The sequence below is a fragment of the Phoenix dactylifera genome, unplaced genomic scaffold (genome assembly GCF_009389715.1).
Source record: "Phoenix dactylifera cultivar Barhee BC4 unplaced genomic scaffold, palm_55x_up_171113_PBpolish2nd_filt_p 000092F, whole genome shotgun sequence".
NCBI lineage: Eukaryota > Viridiplantae > Streptophyta > Magnoliopsida > Arecales > Arecaceae > Phoenix > Phoenix dactylifera.
This window is the reverse complement of record NW_024067680.1, coordinates 445910-466886: the sequence shown is the minus strand read 5'-3', so window position 1 is coordinate 466886 and position 20977 is coordinate 445910.

Below are 20977 nucleotides of genomic sequence, written 5' to 3'. Positions count from 1 at the left end.
TTTTATATTGTCACATCAACTTGATACATTAGTTTGCCATATCGACTTGTGAGTTGTTATGTCAATTCCTAATATGCTACAACAGCTTTTAAGCTGCGATAACAGCTCGTGTTCTGCCACACCAGGCTTCATGCTACCACATCAACACTTGCTCTACCATCACGTCAACCTCTAAGCTGCTATGTCAGTTCCTACCTTACCACATCAGTTTTTGTGCTGCTACTTCAGCTTTTAATCTAGTACATCAGTTTCTAAGTACATTCGTGATTTATTTTCCAAACTTAAGTCGGCACATATAGTACTATCTTAAATTTGAGGTGAGATGTTAGGAAAATTTTATGAATCACGAAACAACCTATATCAACTCATAGTATTTTTCTTTATTAGCATGATCCTGGACCGGTCAGTATTATTTTTATTTATTAGAATGATCTGATTAGAATAAATTTAGGAATCACTTAACTAGCTTGTATCATAGAGTATTACTTTTCTTTATTAGCATAATTATATATCAGCTCATATTATTTTTTTTTTGTATGGAGTCTGTACACAAGTATATATAACCTCTGAGATATACTAAAGATGTTCGAATAGAAAAATAAAATTACTTTTCTCTCTCTCTCTCTCTCTTTTTGTTTTCCTCTTTATCTACAAATATTTCAACAAATACAGAGGCTATCGAAATACAAAACAGAGAAAATGCTCATAATAATATGAAATTCAGCACGGGAGAAGCTTTCTCCCAATTACGGAAGAGAAAAAAGAATAAAAATGATTATGAGACAAATCTTCAGCTGTAGTAAAGCAAAGCAACGGAAGCTTCAGAATGAACAGAAACCCAAAATCATCTAGACATCTTGCAAAAGGGATGACAGATTCCTGATTCTGATCCAAATCTTTCCAAATAGAGGGAGCAAATTCTGACAACATAGAGAGGACCAATCATTGAAAAGGGTAAGACCTTTCATAGCAGCTGAGGAGATCGAACTTCTTCTATCCAGAAAAATTCTAGAATTCCTTTCAGTCCATGTTACCCAAGCCATAGCAGCATAAAGCATCAGAACGACTGGTTGCAAAGATTTGCAAAAGGTCTCTTTTATCTCCACACAAGCAATAAATCCCCGGAAGAAGATTGGGGGTGTAAGCACACCAAGCAAGGAGCATACTGCTTTCCAAATTAAAAACGCAGGTTAAAAAAAAGATGATAAACGGATTCATCTTCTTGCCCACAAAGAACACAGCCTCCAAAATTTTCTCCGGTCTTCTTCCTAAGAAGGTCTCTAGCGTTCAGTCTTTTCTTCCAGCACAACTAGAGAAAGCATCTAACCTTGAGTGGCACACAAAGTTTCCAAAGGGATCTTACAAAGTTACATTTGACACCTCTTGCATTGATGAAATTATAGGTCACATGTGTGAAGGAGCCTTTACTATCCAATTTCTGAATCACTCTATCTTAAGTTGAGTTGGGGGCCCCTTCAGCAATATCAAATTCAATTTGAGCATCGAAAGTGCTTGCTTTTTTCCGATTGATTGCATATAGCTTGATGAAGATGGTTTGAAGGGGCACATTACAAAACCAATTATCCTTCTAAAAGAGAGTCTTTCTTTCGCCGCTAATTTGAAACTTAGCTTCGTTCCAAAAACTAGGGAGGGAGCTAACCACATTTTTCCCCAATATTGTGCATCTCTTGCTAGGTTCCAATTCTTCCAAGAGAGTTTGACCTTTTTATAATAGGGAAAGAGCCCCTGAGATATCCAAAACCCCTAATCATTACTCAAATATATCAAACCTAATTTTGCTAGCAAGAAAAGCTTGAACTGAGAAATGTCCTTCACACCCAGACCTCCTTTTTTTTACTAAGGCGAGCAGTATTCCAGTAGACCTTGTACGAAAACTTTGCAAGTTTTACAATTCAGAAGATCAGAAAGAGGAAAAAGAGCTAGCAGCATGAAGAAAGAAGGGTTGGAGGATAGATAGAGAAGCAATACATGATATACAATTTTGTATACTCTCCCATCTTTTAAATATGGGCCTGCATCTTCCTCAAACAAATAAATAAATAAACAAAATAATCTAGTTTTAAATGGATATGAAGAAAATCTGCACGTTTCTTTCTTTCGTTTAAGCTTTTGCCTCGCATGCTGCTTTGTAAACCAACAAACTTTTAGTTGTAATTTGCGTACAATTCAACATCTTGACAAGGAGTGTGCCAATCCATGAACCCTTTGCAAAGTTATCAAGGAGGAGAGGCCCTAATTAGGCTTAATGTACACAGCTTAGCTGCCATAGTAGTTAGAACTTGAAGAGTAAGTTTGGTGATGGATGACAGGGGAGGTCCATCACCTTAATTACCATCTCTGCAAAGAGCAACTTCATGAATCTGGTGTTGCTTGCCATTATAGTCTTTACCATTGTAACAGAAATAATAGCAATTATTTTCATTTGTAAGAAATACTAGTAATTTCAAAATTACATTTTCATATATTAAACTTTCCCTCAAAAGTGATTATACAACAAAAAGTAATATCTTTTATTCAGCCCGAAAGACAACAGTCATTGTAATGGTTACTATCTAAATACTAATTTAAAATGCTATTTTTTGAGGCAAATAATGACCATTATAACTGTTTTAACAATCGGTAGTTGTTACATTAAGGGGCCATTGTAACAGTATAATGCATTCTTTAAAACCTTGCTCCACAGGAATTTCTTGGAGTTAGGTGAAGCTCTATTGGATTGACCCAAATTTGATTAGGCCATTAAGATCCATTGCCGGAGGCCCAACTTCTCAATGGGAATCAGAGTAGAATCTAAATTATTTGCTTTTGGAGAGGTTCGGTCTAAAAAGACTAAAATAGATGGATTTAAACCATCTATTTTAGCAATATATATATATGTGTGTGTGTGCGCGCGCGCGCATGTGTATATATATATATATAATGTTGCATCAGCTGAGGGACATCTACATGGCTCAATTCTCCCATAAATAGAAATGATATTGGATCCAAGATCTTCTAAACCCAGATCCGTGCCCATAGCAGATTCAGGCCTAACATTTGTTCTATAACTAGTCCATTGAGGGAAAGGGTTGGTCCAGGTTCGAGGAATAAAAATATGTATCAGGTTTGGGTTTGCGTATCCACTAGGTATCTAATATGATATCTTAAAGAGTTATTTGAGCTGAACAATCCATCTTTCGGGAAGCTTACTAATGAAATATTTAATACATATTAAGAAAATTAAATCATGAGTAATAAGCATTTGATGGTAAACTATGTAAAATAATGGACAAAAATTAAAAGGTGCACCATACTTAAATAATACGTCATTATTTTTACTTTTCAAGTGAAAGAATATAAATAAAACTAATATTGTATTTGATATATGTATGCATGCATATACGTAGGTGTTTTTGTATGCATAGGTATGGGTGATAGAAACCAAGTAATTTATGGAGGTTTGGGTCAGGTTAGATATAAAAAAACTCAAATTTAGGTACATTGACAAAATCTTAATGAGTTCAACTCTAATTTCATAGCCAATCCATTTATTATAGGGTTTGGATAAGATCTAATCAGGGTTGGGTCGAGTCTGGGTTGAGTATCGAGTTTACAAATGGGAATGACAATGCTACCCATAAAGCGAAGATTATCTCAATTTAGTTGGATAATATTATGGGTTCCTTCAACCATAGTTGACCTTGCTTTCCCAAAAGAGGCTACCTAGAAAGATATCAGTATCCTTCACTGGTGGAGAAAAATCAATGGAAGAGCCACCCAAATTCAAATTTAAAGTAATACAGTTCCAGTTGAATCATAGGAGGCTAGTTCAAAATTCCAACCACTCCAATAGTCACCATCTTATTTTCCTTCTAATAATCTCCTTGTTATGGCTACAAACGGATCACGACCTAACTCAATATCATATTTGGGTCATGATTTTAGATCCCCAAACTCAACTCGTTAGTTGATTAGGTTGGGTCGGATCACGTCGAGTTGATGAAAACGATCTAAGACCTATCATGTTATTTGAATTAGCTCGGAATAAAGTATGAACATGATCCAATTTGAAATGTTCTGGTTTGGGTCAAGACCATCTTAGGTTGAATTTTCAATTCGAGTCAAGCATCTAGCTATTCTATTACATCTAAAATATAATTATTAAAAATTAAATATAGACAGTAAAATTTAAATAAAAATAGGAAGGACTAAGTTAAACTTGAATTTTCACTCAAACTTTTCAATCATCCAAGTAATTGATCATTCTTAAGCTTAGAAATTATGATTTTCAAAATATATACATATATTGATATACTTGAGAGTATTATAAATAAGAATGCATCAAAATAAATAATGAAATATATACATTTGAATTTAATCAAGTGAAAATAGATGAGAGGAGATGTAGTTGTTGAGATGAAAAAGGGAATTAGTTTAAAGAAAAGTTCATTCAATGAATTAAGATAGATATTTATAGTAAAGAAGAACGAAGTTTATATGATTTGGTTTTTGGATCGGGCCGGATCGTGTTTGGTTTAGGTTAAGCCTCTTTTTGTTGGCCCAAACTAAACCTAGAAGATATATAACCAGGGTTGGATTGAAAAATACAAGGCCCTAACACAATCTAGAATTTAGACCGGGTCCAATTTTAAACTCAAACTTATTTCTCTACTCAAACTTATTTCGCCCATACAATACCTCTCTACCAAAATTTAGTACAGTCCCCCAATGCATTGACTCCTTGATGTAACTTATTGAGTTCTCCAACTTATAGTATATCCACTCTTATATGAGGCACACTTGATGGAGTGGATTGCAACTATTAGTTCTACCTTTGGGTGAATGCTAATGTTGTGAATACCGTCATCAACACCAAGATACCTTAATGTCATGGACTCACCACCTAGAAACTTAGGTTGTTAGGAGAACCAGCCTAGGTTAAAGAACCCATATGGAACCTCTTTTATTAATCAATGTGGGACTATGACAATCTCCCCTATCCAATCTCATAATGCTCTAGTCATGGTTGGCTCCTCCTCGAGAGATGGGAGCCCACCAATGCCCCAAGTTCTACTCAACCTTATGAGGTCCTCCTCGATCCTGATATATCCCTCAATGAGGGGCTCTCATGACTTAGAAAGGTTGCGACATATAATCAGCCAGGCACTGATACCACTTGTCATAGACTCATAGTTCAAAAGCTTAATCTATTAAGAGGACTGGCCCAAATAAATAAACCCTTATGGCATCCCTTTTATTAGTCAATGTGGGACTATAACACTAGGCAGGACACTCAACCTTCTATCTCAACCCCTTTGAAGTACAAAGCCTCATGTCTAAGAGTCACTATTGTGCCCATTAGTTAAGCCTAACCCACCAACTTGGTCTAGAGTCAAGATATCCTGACGAACTCTACTAGGTCATGTACTCAGATTTGATAGCTCTTTCCTAATTCATGCACTATTATAAGTGTACTAACAAAAAAGGGTTGACCATACACATAAAGTAGATAGTTGATGGCTTCGATGGCTTGATGTATAAACCTTCATATAAGCTTAACATAAACCCTCATTGCAAAAATAAGTGAGCTTTAGCGATTTAATCATAGGGATACTAACAATGCATATAACAATAATGTATCACACACACATGCTTGCAATAATATACTTCATAAGAATGGCATCTAGATGGGCAAAACTACATGTAATTAACTAGTAAATAATAATAAAGCAATAAATCATAACCCTATATGGTGATGGTTGTGCTGCAGTTACAACCAGAAATAAATTCTTGCAGTAGTTGATCTATCCTGCAGCACCACTCTGATGCATCTTGATCAAATCCATGCAGTCTTTTGATGCCAAAAAAAAACAAAACAAAACAAAATAAATAGCCCATAGGTGAAAAGGTAATGCCTCATCCCTTTACATTAGACAAATATTGGATGTTAGGAATTTTAAATTTAAACCACCAAATAAAAGAACAATTACATACATTCACGTCATATTCCAAAACAATACCATATGGCACTTATTACTAAAATATCCACCAGCAAGGGTAAGTTATCTCATGTACAAAATATACACTATGGTCCATCACTTATAGGAAAACCGATAAATATAGGATTTTATCGAAAGATATTCTTGATGAGATCATAACCTCCCTCTGAATAGAACAATTCCCTTGTATTATTAGATCTGGATTAGTGCCACCAATCCAATAAAACTATCATCTCATGGTGCTAATCTTGGTAGTCTTCTCACTTGACATCATCCAATGATACTTGTAAATAGTCCATCAATTATCTTGGCAGATAGCTGATTTAAAATAAGCAATGAAGGAAAACAAGTGACAAAGCTTAAACAACTTGCTAATTAGCACACTTGCCCCTGGAACTAGTCTAGGTTGCCTTCAAGTTTCCAATCATTATAATTATCCAATCTGAAATAAAATTAAGAAAAATATCTAGATTAATATTTTTAATCTAAGATTTATGCAACTCACAACTTAGCTTTCTAACATAGTCACCTCTGACCTTTTGATAGGTATTGAGGACAACTAGTCATGGTACTTCCTAACCGAATTGTATCAAGTAACTTATTTATATTAATTACATTTTGAAATTTAAAGCTGGTAAAATTTGGTGTTTATCCCCATAAGACCTATTTAAAATTAGAGATTTTGAGATCCTAATATCAGCCCTTAATATATAAATTTAATTCATTAAAGTTTGTGTGCATAATAGTATGCATACCGGACATTGATGCACAAACTACACTAGGTATATTCGATTAACCCTAGCTGGCAATATATTCCTTCCTATATATTCTGATTTAATTTTAACATAATGTAAACCAAGATCGAAGGTTAATAACATCAAGAGAATTTCATATCATGAAAGTATACATGCAACTTAAAACTGTTGCACAAACTGCAGCTTAGCAAGTTAAAAACTAGGGAGGCACTCATATCATTAAGTTGGTTGATTAGGGCTGACCTAATAAGGTACACACTACAAAACAGGCTCTTGATAAGTAATTGGTTTGCTCATATTATTCAGTTTCTGCATCTCATTTTAATTGTGCATTGAATCTACATAAAATAAGATAATAAATAATGTCTTGCAGCAGTTGTAGTCTGGCTTCATCATTTTGGTTGGAACTTGAGGTTCTGTAAATTATGCTTTAGATTTTAGAACAATGAAATCGTAAGTTCTAAAGACAGTTCATCCATATATCATGCGTCATGCAAAACATTCATAGTCCGGAATAACTATCTATTGCACTGTTAGAACAATTCGTTGGAATTATCATGAAGGGCTTCAAATTTGTTGGAACTATAAGATTATAGGGATTAATATGCATATATAAAAATTGGAGGGATTATACATAATACGAAAGATTGAATAGGGAAGAAATTAATAAACTCGGGTGGTGGGTTTGGGGAATGACAAATATATGATATACAATTTTGTATACTCTCCCATCTTTTAAATATGGGCCTGCATCTTCCTCAATCAAATAAATAAATAAACAAAATAATCTAGTTTGGCATGGATATGAAGAAAATCTGCACGTTTCTTTCTTTCGTTTAAGCTTTTGCCTCGCATGCTGCTTTGTAAACCAACAAACTTTTAGTTGTAATTTGCATACAATTCAATATCTTGACAAGGAGTGTGCCAATCCATGAACCCTTTGCAAAGTTATCAAGGAGGAGAGGCCCTAATTAGGCTTAATGTACACAGCTTGGCTGCCATGGTAGTTAGAACTTGAAGAGTAAGTTTGGTGATGGATGACAGGGGAGGTCCATCACCTTAATTAATTACCATCTCTGTAAAAAGCAACCTCATGAATGTGGTGCTGCTTGTCATTAGAGTCTTTACCATTATAACAGACCCTTAAAACATTAATAATAGCAATTATTTTCATTTGTGAAAATACTAGTATTTTAAAAATTAATTTTTTCATATATTAAACTTTCCATCAAAAGTGATTATGCAACAAAGAGTAATATCTTTTGTTCAGTGTGAAAGAAACGCCAATATTTTCCCGTTATTGCTTATTATTTTCCATATAGCAATATTACAACAGTCATTATAGTAGTTGCCAACTAAATACTAATTTAAAATGCTATTTTTTGAGGCAAATAATGACCATTATAACTGTTTTGACAATCGGTAGTTGCTACATTAAGGGGCCATTATAACAGCATAATGCATTGTTTAAAACCTTGCTCCACAGGACTTTCTTAGAGTTAGGTAAAGCTCTAATGGATTGACCCAAATTTGATCAGGCCATTAAGATCCATTGCTACGGGCCCAACTTCTCAATGGGAATCAAAGTAGAATCTCAATTATTTGCTTTTGGATAGGTTCAGTCTAAAATAGATGGATTTAAACCATCTATTTTAGCAATCTCTCTCTCTCTCTCTCTCTCTCTCTCTCTATATATATATATATATATATATATATATATATATATATATATATATATATACACATACATACATACATAAATACATACATGCATGCATGCATGCATGCATGCATTGTTTGCATGCAGTGTTCCAGTTGACCTTGCACGGAAACTTTGCAAGTTTTACAATTCAGAAGATCTGAAAGAGGAAAAAGAGCTAGCAGCACTAAGAAAAAAAGGTTGGAGGACAGATAGAGAAGCAATACATGATATACAATTTTGTATACTCTCCCATCTTTTAAATGTGGGTCTGCATCTTCCTCAAACAAACAAATAAATAAACAAAATAATCTAGTTTTGCTTGGATATGCATGCGCGCGCGCGCGCGCACACACACACACACATACACACACACACACACACACACACACATACACACATATACATTCACGCGCGGGCGCGCGCGCGCGCGCACACACACATATATATATATATATATACATATACATATATACATATATGTACATATATACATATATACATATATACATATATGTACATATATGTACATATATACATATATACATATATGTACATATATGTACATATATACATATATACATATATGTACATATATGTACATATCTGCATATATACATATATCTACATATCTACATATCTGCATATATACATATATCTACATATCTACATATCTGCATATATACATATATCTACATATCTACATATCTGCATATATACATATATCTACATATATACATATATCTACATATATACATATATATACATATATATATATCTACATATATGTATATATATACATACATATATACATACATATATATATATATACATACATATATATATATATATACATACATACATATATATATATATATATACATACATACATATATATATATATATATATATATATATATATATATATATATATATATATATATATATAATGTTGCTCTACCCCATAATATGGCATCGGCTGAGGGACATCTACATTGTAAATACCGGACCTGATGGGCCAACTGGGACCGTAGCCGGCGGCCCATTTGGAGATCCAACCTTGGTATCTTAAGGAAGGAGGAGCCTGTGAGGCGGTTACAACCACCTAACAACTGCGATACGGCCGATCTCCCTCCCCTCTTTCCCAAAGCAGGCTATAAAAGCCAAAGGAATTCTTCACTAAGGCGTCGTTCCCTCCTCAATACCTCTTTTCTTCATTCTTTCAGCAGTGGCCGAGCTCTCCGGATCCACCGTCGAGCCGCCGGAGGAAGCGGCACAAGCCACCTGAAGAAGCTCCCCATCTCCTCCTTGGAGCTAGGTAAACCCATAAACTCTCTCTCCTTTCAGGATTTATACCACATTTAGCTTAGAGCTAGGGTATCGGTAAAATAACAAACAGAGAATGAAGGAATGAAAATAGAAGAAGAAAAGGAAGGGTAGGAATAAGATGCAGTGGAGGAAGGGGGGAGATCTCACTCGTGATCGGCCGTGATCTGACATTGGCCAAAGATCTTTCTCCTTCACCCGATCATGGCCTTTTCCTCTTCAATCAAAACCCTAGGTCAAAATCCTAAAATGCATACATACCATGGAAGGGTCCTCGGCTCATGCAAATCCGGTTCCCATGGGTGGAACCGGTTTGATCTCAGCCGGAGGTGACCGGAGAAGAAGAAGGTGAAGAGGATTCTTCCATCCTCCGGTCGTGGATGCCATCGGGTTGACCACGGGCGACAGTCGCAGAGCCGGCCGTGGGCTGTGCGGGCACCATGGGTATGGTCGCACACCTTGCGTTCACCACCGGCTTCGGCCGGTTTCTTCTTCTCGATGGGTGCCGTGCCCCATCCCTCCATCGGAGGTGGAGAAGGAGAGCGGCTAGCCAGCGGCGGCTGCTGCAGGTTGGTCCGCGGCGCCAGCTTCGGGCCGGCCTCCGCCCGAGTGCTCCATCGAGCCTCGTTGCCTCATGGGAGGAGAATAGAAGAGGAGGGGGAGCAGCTTGGGAAAGAAAGAAGAAAGGAGGAGAAGAAGCGTCGGGAAGGGAGGAGAAGAAAGAAAAAGAAGAAAGAAAGGCAGGGAAAGGAAGGTTCGGGAAGGAAGAAGAGGAAAGAAAAGATTTGGATTTAGAAGCCTGAGGCCAGGCTGGGCCCTGGTCCGAGCCCAGTGTTCTTAAAACCAAAACTAACTGGGCCTGAAGAGCTCAAATTTTATTATAGGGACTATATATTGAATATAGTTTGAGGCTAGGTTCTCTTTAAATTAATTAGAATGGATAAGGTATAATTATAAATTAACCAATAGTATTTTTGGGCCTGAATACAAGTGGGCCCAGTAATTAAATCAGGCCAAGGGCCTTATTCAGAACCCAATTAAACATCGGGCCTAAATGCAAATGGGCCCAGACCTGAAACAGAGGTTGAATCAGATCTAAACTAGAAGCTGAATCTGACCTGAGCCAGAAATTAAATCAAACCCGAACTAGGAAGTAAATTAGACTAGAACCAGAAATTGAATTGGGCCATGGGCCTGAACCAGAAATTGAACTAGGCTATGGATCCGAAAATGAAATTGAGTCCTATGGATGGGCTGTAAATGACTTTAAGATTATAAATAAATAGAAATTAAATGTGCAAGTGACATGTAATTTAATGATCTTATTATGTATTGGAGAATTGGCATTTGGTGAGCAAATTAAAGTAAGTAACCTGTCTTAATCTTATTATGGATCATGTGTCACGTTTTATATGATGAAAAAGTATTATTTATGGAATTGGAATTGTGTATATGAATTGTGGAAGATGTAAGTAACCCTGAGATAATCTTATGTTTTATCAAATACTTGTGACTATTTGATTATGAAATTATATATGATTAATTATATTTTCACAAAGTTAGGATCAAGCATGTGTTAGCAAATGATTGCATGATTTTGGATAAATAGCATCCATCATGATTATTATATTATTTACACATAATTGTGATGATGTAGAAAGATGCATGGAAAGAAAAATAAAGTTTGCAGCATGATCATGAATTTTATTCAGTATGATGCCATTATTCACTTTCCAATGTATCTATGAGAAAAGATTTATGAAAAGCATGATATGTTTTAAAGAACTCTCAGATTGCTATGTACGACCCCCGCCAGTAGGTAACAGTAACTAGGCATATGACCCCAGCCAGTGGAAAAAAATAACTTGGCTTTACGACCCCCGCTAGTGGGTAATAGTAACTGGAAGATGACCCTGCAGTGGTAAAGGTCTTGCCGTGGGAATAAGAGCGGCCATAGCTACACTACCATCTGAGAGTATGAATTTCAAAGTATGGAATAATGGCAAAAGTTTTACGATGCATAAATGGCAAAAGTTTTACGATGCATAAATGGCAAAAGTTTTACGATGCATAATCATATTTATGAAGTTGCATGAATGGACATGCATAGTTTTATGACTGGTTGGATTATTTGAAATGTTTACTTCATTACAATCACATATTTCAAAGCATGAATAATAACAGCACAGATTTCAAAGCATGATTAATGATGAGTACGGATTTTAAAGCAAGAATAATGATGAGTACGGATTTCAAAGCATTGAATAAAGACAAAAGGTTTACGTCTGGTTTATTATAGAAAATGCTTTCTTTATTACAACTGTTTGTTCTTCAAATAGTGCATTGGCATACAAAAATATTATGCTTGATCCGATAAGATTATGCTTGTTTACTTACTGAGCTTTATAGCTCACACCAATTTTTTTATATTCTTAAAGATGAATAGGAGATACTAGAAACAAGGAGCGCGACGTGCTTCAGGGTTATGGGGAAAAGAAAATGAAATATTAAATGTTGCTATTTTTAGATGCTTTGTAATCAATCTTTTACTGATGAAACACTTGATGACATTCAAGAATATAGTTGTTCATAATTGATTTGAAGTTTTAAAGTGGCTGCGTGTTATTGTATATTTAATTTTGCAATAGCACGGCCATGTTATGATCCGAATTCGGGGCGTGACATACATGGCCGAATTCTCCCACATATAGAAATAATATTGGGTCCAAGATCTTCTAAACCAGATCCGTGTCCATAGAAGATTCAGGTCTAACATTTGTTCTATACCTAGTCCATTGAAAGAAAGGGTTGGTCCAGGTTCGAGGAATAAAAATATGTATCAGGTTTGGGTTTGAGTATCCACTAGGTATCTAATATGATATCTTAAAGAATTACTTGACATCATCCAATGATGCTTGTAAATAGCTTGTAAATAGTCCATCAATTATCTTGGTAGATAGCCATTTAAAATAAGCAATGCAGGAAAACAACTGACAAAGCTCAAACAACTTTCTAATTTGACATACTTGCCCGTGGAACTAGTCTAGGTTGCCTTCAAGTTTCCAATCCTTATAATTATCCACTCTGAAATAAAATTAAGAAAAATATCTATATTATTTTTTTTAATCTAAGACTAATTCAACTCACAACTTAGCTTTCTAACATAGTCACCTCTAACCTTTTGACCGGTATTGAGAAAAAGTAGTAATGTTACTTCCCAACTGGATTGTATCAGGTAACTTATTTACGTACATTATTTACATGTTGAAATTTAAAGCTGATAAAATTTCGTGTTTATCCCCACAAAACCTATGTAAAATTAGAGATTTTGAGATTCTAATATCAGCCCATAATATATAAATTTAGTTCATTAAAATTTGTTTGCAAAATAGTATGCATGCTAGACATTGATGCACAAACTACACTAGGTATATTGGATTAACCCTAAGTGGTAATATATTCCTTCCTATTCTGATTTAATTTTCACATAATGTAAACCAAGATCGAAGGTTAATAACATCAAGAGAAGTTTCAGATCATGGAAATATACATGCAACTTAAAACTATTGCACAAACTGCACTGTAGTTTATCAAGTTGAAAACAAGGGCAGCACTGATATCATTAAGTTGGTTGATTAGGGGCTGACCTACTAGGTTACGTACAGTACTAAATAGGCTCTTAGACAGGCCTCGTTGGGTGACTAATAGGATCCAACTTGATTTAGTTAAGGATATATAACTCTGGTCTGAAAAGGATTAAATCTATTAGAGTCCTAGTCCAACTAGAATTCCTATGAGACTTTCCTATTTTTAATTAATCATCTTTACGTAGTTATTTTTTTGTGAACTTATCCTTCTACAAATCTTATTAAGAGTGTTTTGAGATACTGTACATGGGCATGGAGTGCCTTAAAAATTGGGATTCCAATCTAATTAAGAAAGAGGTGAGCGGTATCATATTAGGAAGCTTACTTTGACTAGAACATGGTGTCTAGTTAATCTATCCTTATCTAACTGTGTGAATCCATATTAATTTCAATTTTTTTAATTGGGATTAAATCCTCATGAGGTGGCCAACTGCACGTAAGATACCAAATTCAATTAAAATAGGCGACCATCTCCTAGATGCTAGGGAATAGGGTTATAGTTAAACCAAGACTTGCCACATAGCTATCTAATGGAGCTGGCCACATGGTGCTATGTGTGAGGACGTCCCAATCAAGATTCCGGACGTGGAATAGGAAGGAAAAAGCCTCCAAAGTACAGGGATTTAGCCTCCACATAATTTGTTAAAAATAGGGAAGCAAAAGACTTATCATACAAGGTCTCACCAATATGATAAGAAACCGTAAAAGTCCTCTCCGTATAGGACTCTAGTTTTCTCATATCTAAGAGAAAACTCATCATATAAGTTCATATGTGACTCTTAGCTATATAAAGGACTCCATGATGGTCGTACAATCATAAGATACAAGTACAATGAACCGAAAACTTTCAAAACAAGAGATTTTGCTAGATTTTATCAACCTGTTGAACGTACATGTTTGAAATTTAACTGCAACGGAATCATGCAAAGGCAAGGAATTGATTAATAAAACTAGATCAATGTGATCTCTAGCACTTATTCATATAATTTTATTTTTTTATTTCTTTCATCCCGTCGGAGTATTATCCTCAGATCTCGTAGTCTAAATCAGATCTCAATGTAGATTTACATTAGGTCTATGGCATTTCCTTGTCATCTAATGAGATTTATTCCATGTAAAGAACTGCGATGCATAATAAAAGTGCAACCCTATACATGATCTATTAAATAGTGCTGCAATTCTCTAGAAATCAGATCTGAAAATTATGCACGCATATTTTTATAATTATGGTCAAATGCTGGAGATGGAAAAGAATTAACAGACGACATCCAATGCGATCTATATGGTGCACAATTAAAACTATCCGAAACATGCATGATTCCATGCTATCTAGTATAAAACATAGATCAAATGTTACAGTGGGAGTCATATCTCATCAAGAGCAACCAGACATTGAGGAAAAGTTAATGTATATGCATCATGAATTAAGCCTTGAATTACTTTTTGGTCCCTATGTTACAAGCTTTATATTGAGTTGGCAGCAGTTATTGATTGACTATATTTTGTGAGAGAGACAATTGAGGAAAAATTACTCGTGGATCCTTGACCAAATCCCCAGCTACAAGCTTCACTGGTGGTCAAAATAACCTGCTAATTTTACATGAGATGTATGCAGGAAAATTTTGTTATGGGTGCGTAATTGAACATTATATCAGTCTGAGATTCCTCATTCATAAGCATCAATGTATTTCCTAGCCATCATTAGAACTATCAAGTCTTGTCCCTCATCCCAACTATTTATGGTTGCCCTTTAAGGATCTCAACACAGCAAGTGTTCCTGTATGTTGGACTACCTTCGTATCAACAATTTGCACCTGAATTTGTAATTAATATATAAAATACAGAATTTGATCCTTACCCATTTATCTAACTTGCTTTTTATTTTTCTTCAAACATTTGTTACTTGTTTCAAGTGGATTTTGCACAAAAATCTACTTATTTGTTTACTTAGAAAGAATAGATCGGTTTTTTCCAGCAAAGTGATACATATTTAAGGTCTTCTAATGATTTTGCCCATGTCTTGTGCTTAAATCCAGGAATACTTCCAAGACTTTGTATATTTTGTATAAAAGATAAATCTGATTTTTATATTGCAAAGTTAATAACTAAGCAGATCTTTTATGCAAGCCATCTTGTTCATGATGGGAATTTACAGAGGAAGCAGGAACCTATGGCCCTTTGTTGGGGTTGCTAATCTCAACTTGAGACTAACAGCTTGGTATATCCCAAGGAACATCCCCATCTTTTCCAAGTTCTAGTAAAGAGGGAAGAAGACGAACAAGACGACTTGGTTCCAGATCACTAGATGCAGATGGAGGAATATAGTTATCACCCGTAATGACGTTCGGTATGAATGTCATACTCCTATTGAAGCTTTTCTGTGAGATTTTATTGGCCGGCTAAAATATTGCAATATCACAAAATGGAAGATGTTGCTGCTGAGAACCGGTCCGACCCAGATTCCGAATTAGTGGTGGCCGTTGGAGATCCTGACTCATCTATCATCCGAGTCAAAGAGATCAGATTGGATTGCTCCACGTTTCCGCGGCGATGCGCGCTCAGGAAAAACTCAGGGAACAGAAGAAGGCCTGAGAGGGGCAGAGAGGTAGTACAAGAGAGTCAAAAGAAAACTTGTAGAGGGCTCCTAGAAATATAATTTATAGGCAAAGATCGGAACCCATCACGTAGTATTAGGGGCTATACGCTGGTTAATAAGGCAACAAACCACGTATCTTGTCCATGTTTCTTAGTAGCACGAATTGCTCGGGTGTCGCACTTGTTAAGAAACAGTTTGCGATAAGGACAAGTTGTTGCTATTCGTGAAAAGAGTTTGAAATGCAGAGGACTCTCCGCACATCTTTTAGATGGGCCACATGCCAAGTTTTGAATCGCCAGCTCATGGGTAGATGGCAAAATTTTATTGATCGGTTTGTTTTGTCAGCATAAATCGATTTCAAGGTGTATCAGAAGGCACCTAAAATCTTAGGTTGAGTGATAGCTAATTGCATATCTATGGCATCTATATATCCTTGTGCCATATACGAAGAGGTGTAGGTGAGGATGGATGGATCTATATCAAACCTCTACCAGCTTAATTTGGAGTAGAACATTTCCGAAGTTCAAATCAGAAGGTTAGGTACAGGTCCAAAGGAAGGGGCCAGCTAGAAGCTGATAAGGGTCACGACATTTATATTAGAAGACCTGAGATGGAATCTCGCTTCCTATCGTCCATTGCTTCTATCAAGAAAACTACAGGTCCTAAAATAAAATATTGACTTCAAGTGAGCTGGGCGTGGATCTCATAAAATAAGAATACACCAAAACTACTTTAGAGTAACGCCCCTCCCCTGAAACAAGCACAACCCGGCCTGGCCTGATAAGTGCACGTGCTAGATTTAGAGTGTCAAGGGCATATGTGGTTTGAAAGAGTTAGACTCTAAAATACGAATAAAAGTGAGCAAGTTTGGTTGGGAGAATTCTCATTTGGGAGTGGAAATAGGGAAATAAAAATGCCCCAATCCCGACTCTTTCTAGTATTCAAATCCATTCAAATTTCAATTCCGATTCTAGTCACGAACTTAACATACCTGGAAATATAGCGATTCCAATTTCCATTTCAATCTATTTCAATTTCGAATCCGATTTCAATAACGAACCAAACACATCCTAAAAAGCATATATTTAGTTCGCGTTCGAGATTAGAAGCAGAGTAGATTGGAATGAGATTCGGAATGGCTATATCTTCTGACATGTTTAATTCGTAACTGGCATGAAAATTGAAATCAGAATGAAATTTGAATACTAAAGAAGAGTAGGGATTGAGTTTTGGAAGATTAGGACACTCTCATTCTCTCATAGAATTGGAATGAACATAAGACTGCCCCAAACAAACAGTGGAATGAGGGCCACTCATCCCCATTCCTATTCTAGAGTCTTAGCTCCCGCCAACTGAACATACCCTAAATGCCATCTAGGACCATGCCCTAGGCCTAAATGGGTCAAGATAGACCCATAAATGGCTTGAAACCATCCTTATCTTCTTTGCAGTCCTCAAGGGCATTCACATCAGCTTCAACCGAGCCTGTTGCAAACTTTCCTTCCAAGGGCTGTGAATGATGCCCACTTCAGCTGCCCCTTGTCTCCTAGCAAAGCAGACCGACCCTAAATGGGAACGCAAGGAGAAAATCTTTTGCGGATTTCATCATGCCCAAGATGACTTCCTTTGTGACCTACCTAAAATAAAATTACATAGCCAAACATTAATAAGGTGCACTTGTAATAATCAACAATACTCTAAGCATAATTATCCTAAAGTATATGGCATTGCAATGAATTCAAGCATGCAGCAGAGTCTCAGGAATTCCCATGCATCGATGAAAACCAATTTGTTCCTTAGCAAACCTAGTGTGCATTGAAATTAATTTTTCATTCCCTGGTGAAAGCACCAGCTCCCGGTGGCAGTCAGGAGTTCATGTGGCAAGATCTAGGGTCACATAGATGACAGGCGGGCTCCATGCACCATCCATCAATCAACCACAAAAGAACTGGAGCGAGGACGGAAATGGTGCAGAGATGCATTTTTCTTATCATTCCACTTCCACCATGGAACTCATTAAAATAATGATGCAAAGCAAATGGCCCTTTTCTCCCTCCATAGTCACAGATATCTTAATCCAGATCCATCCCATCCCAAACGGCTAGACCTCGGCCGCAGCACAAGGCACCTTCAAGTTCATTCTTTATCATTAACTAAGCACAACTTGCACATAAATTAAAAGATGCTGCGCCGAATAACAGGGAACACGAAGTACAATTTGCGCATATTAAAGTGCCACATATACCAAATTGCAGCGAATACGGCAGAAGGGTAGGTCAAAGAAGTAAGCTAAAGTGAACGTGTGAAGAAAAGGAAGTTTCTGAGTAGGGCTTCTTATTGCGGAATCTGAAAACAAAACGAGACAGGTCCCTGGAAGTTGCTTTCCGCAGTCACATTTTTGTGCAACTAGTCTGGCCAGCCTGTATGAATCTGACCACCACAGAAGAGAAATTTCTTTTCAAATAAAAATATTTGTTAGTTTAGTTTATAATTTGAGAGAGGCGGATAAACAAAAGAAAATATATATATATATATATATAGAGAGAGAGAGAGAGAGAGAGAGAGAGAGAGAGAGAGAGAGAGAGAGAGAGAGAGAGAGATACATACATACACACATACATATAATAAATACAGAGAAGATCAGTTATTTTGTTCTCAGGGTAAAATCCACAGGTTATAGTTCTACCGCACTAATATTTTAACACGTGCTGTTCGCGAAGAGAAGATCGTCAACTTTCTGAAGTTCAGTATTTAGAATTTATTTAGTTAGTTAGTTCTTTACAAGTGATTAGGCTCTTTTTTTTTTAGGTGGAATGAAGGAAGAAAACTTCCCCAGTTTTTTATTAAAAAAAAGAACAAGCTTACAGAAGGGAAGGAAAACAAGGTCATGAAGAAGTTATGTGGTGGTTTTGGGCTTAACCAACAGAAAAGGAGTGAGATCTGCATAGAACCCAATATCCTTCCTTTAGTTTTTTATGCAAAGATTACTCTAAAGCTCACATGATCCTATCAAAACTTCATCTTTCTTTTTTATCCTTCTATGTCTTGTATTTTTTCCTTTATCTCTCACGAACTATTGCTGCTGAGAATCAGCCTGCCCAAGGCACTGTATGAAGGATACGATGATTTTAGAGTACTGAACCATCTACTGCTCCAAGACGAAGACTCGTAGTGGGTGGCCGCTATGAGGATCCTAGCTGGGTGGCCACACACCAACCTAAAATAGCACAAACGAAGAAATTCTCTTGTCGAAATATGTCCGGCAGAAGATCTTCTGACGTCTAAGTCAGGATGAAGCTCAGAGAACGGAACAAGGTTCGCTTATAGTCTGTTAGGGTATTTGAGCACTTACCGCTTTAGGTTCCCCCTTTTTGATGATTGTGTGGGTGGAGGACACCTACCACTAAAGAATTAGGACACGTGGGTCGGCAAAGAATGACTAGCCTCAGTATGGTCCGAATATCAGGCGCAAATGTCTCGCATATGGATGACGTCCTACTTATTATATCGGCAAGATTTTGGTGATCACCAAGGCTCTTGCTTGGATACTTCCAACCAACCATGGGGATCTCTCAAGATGCGAACTCGGTCGCACGGTGTCAGGCTTGCCAGGTGGCCGCTCTCAATCAGCTACATAATGGCGTCGTGGCGAACTCTAATTGGTCGGTCCTTCTAGTGAGCTATGGTTGGCCTAGGTGCACATCACTTGCCCCCCACATTGGCAACCAAACCGAGCTCTCCTATTTGGGCCGCGGAAGTAGCCTTTCTAAAAGGGTCGCTTTGATGGAGATTGCCGAAGAGGATGCACGGTGCCTTTTCATTGCGAAAACAAAAATTTTCTAAATTCTGCATTTATAAGGGGCGTGACCGCATTATCCTTCCCAAAGCAAATCAAATGGGTTGTTCTAGGATGAATGCCTGAGGGACATGTTGCCAAGATTTGGCAAAGCATCGCATCAGAAGGGGTTGCTTAAAACCTCGATAAATAGAGAAATGGGCAGCCCTGGCCCATTCACCTCGTTTTCTCATTCTTCAAATTCTAGAAAGAGAGGAGGTGTGAAGGTGCAGGGCGTCACCTCCGTGCTTCCACAAAAAGGTTCTCCTTCTTTGTTCCCGACCAAAATTTTATCTTTGCCTCTTGGTGGGTTGTTCTGCGTCCCCTTCCCTTTTTGTCTTCTTCCTCCTTGTCTTTTTCTATTTTTTTCTTGAAGACTGTCCATGGATCCATCCGCTGAAGGTCGGTCTTCCAACAATGAGGTGGTAGCTCAAGGTTCTCCTGAGCAGGTCTCTACGACTTCGGAGAGAATTCTTCCCAAGATGTCCTCTGATCCAGATAGTGAGACAAGCTTCTTGAGGGACTCCAACCTCGATCCAATCCGAATGGCATTTTCCATCTCTCAAGACTTTGTTCTTGAGCGCTCGGGCCCTTCGAATCGGGCGACTTCGCCCGAGGAGAGTCGAATAGCCCATATGAGTGTTGGGAACCTGCCCATGCCGCAAAAAAATTAGATAAGAAGAATGCAGTGGAAGGGGCATGTGCGGGATCGGCGTTCACGCATGAACGTATTTCAAAACCGTTCGTAGATAGATTAGGATTAAAAATCTTTTAAACCATTAGGAAGATCAGATCTTCATCTTGTGCGGCTAGATGATCTCCGCAAACTGATGTTCGTGATTTTGGATGAAGGTTCGCTTGAAGCCGCACACGCATCCGGTCTCTACGGGTATCCACACGAAGTAGAGGACCGATCAAAGTCTCTTTGTCTCCTCAGGGTGCTAGCTCCCTTGCAGAGACAACTCTTGATGGCTGAAATTTTCCCTTTGAATCAACCCTTGATTGGCTTAGGGATGAGGAAGAAGGAGAAGGGATCAAGGAAGAAGATCACCAAGCCTTTGCAGCCTTTTTCCCTTGCTTGCGTTGGAACCCAAGAAAAGGAAGAAAGGATGCCGCCAAG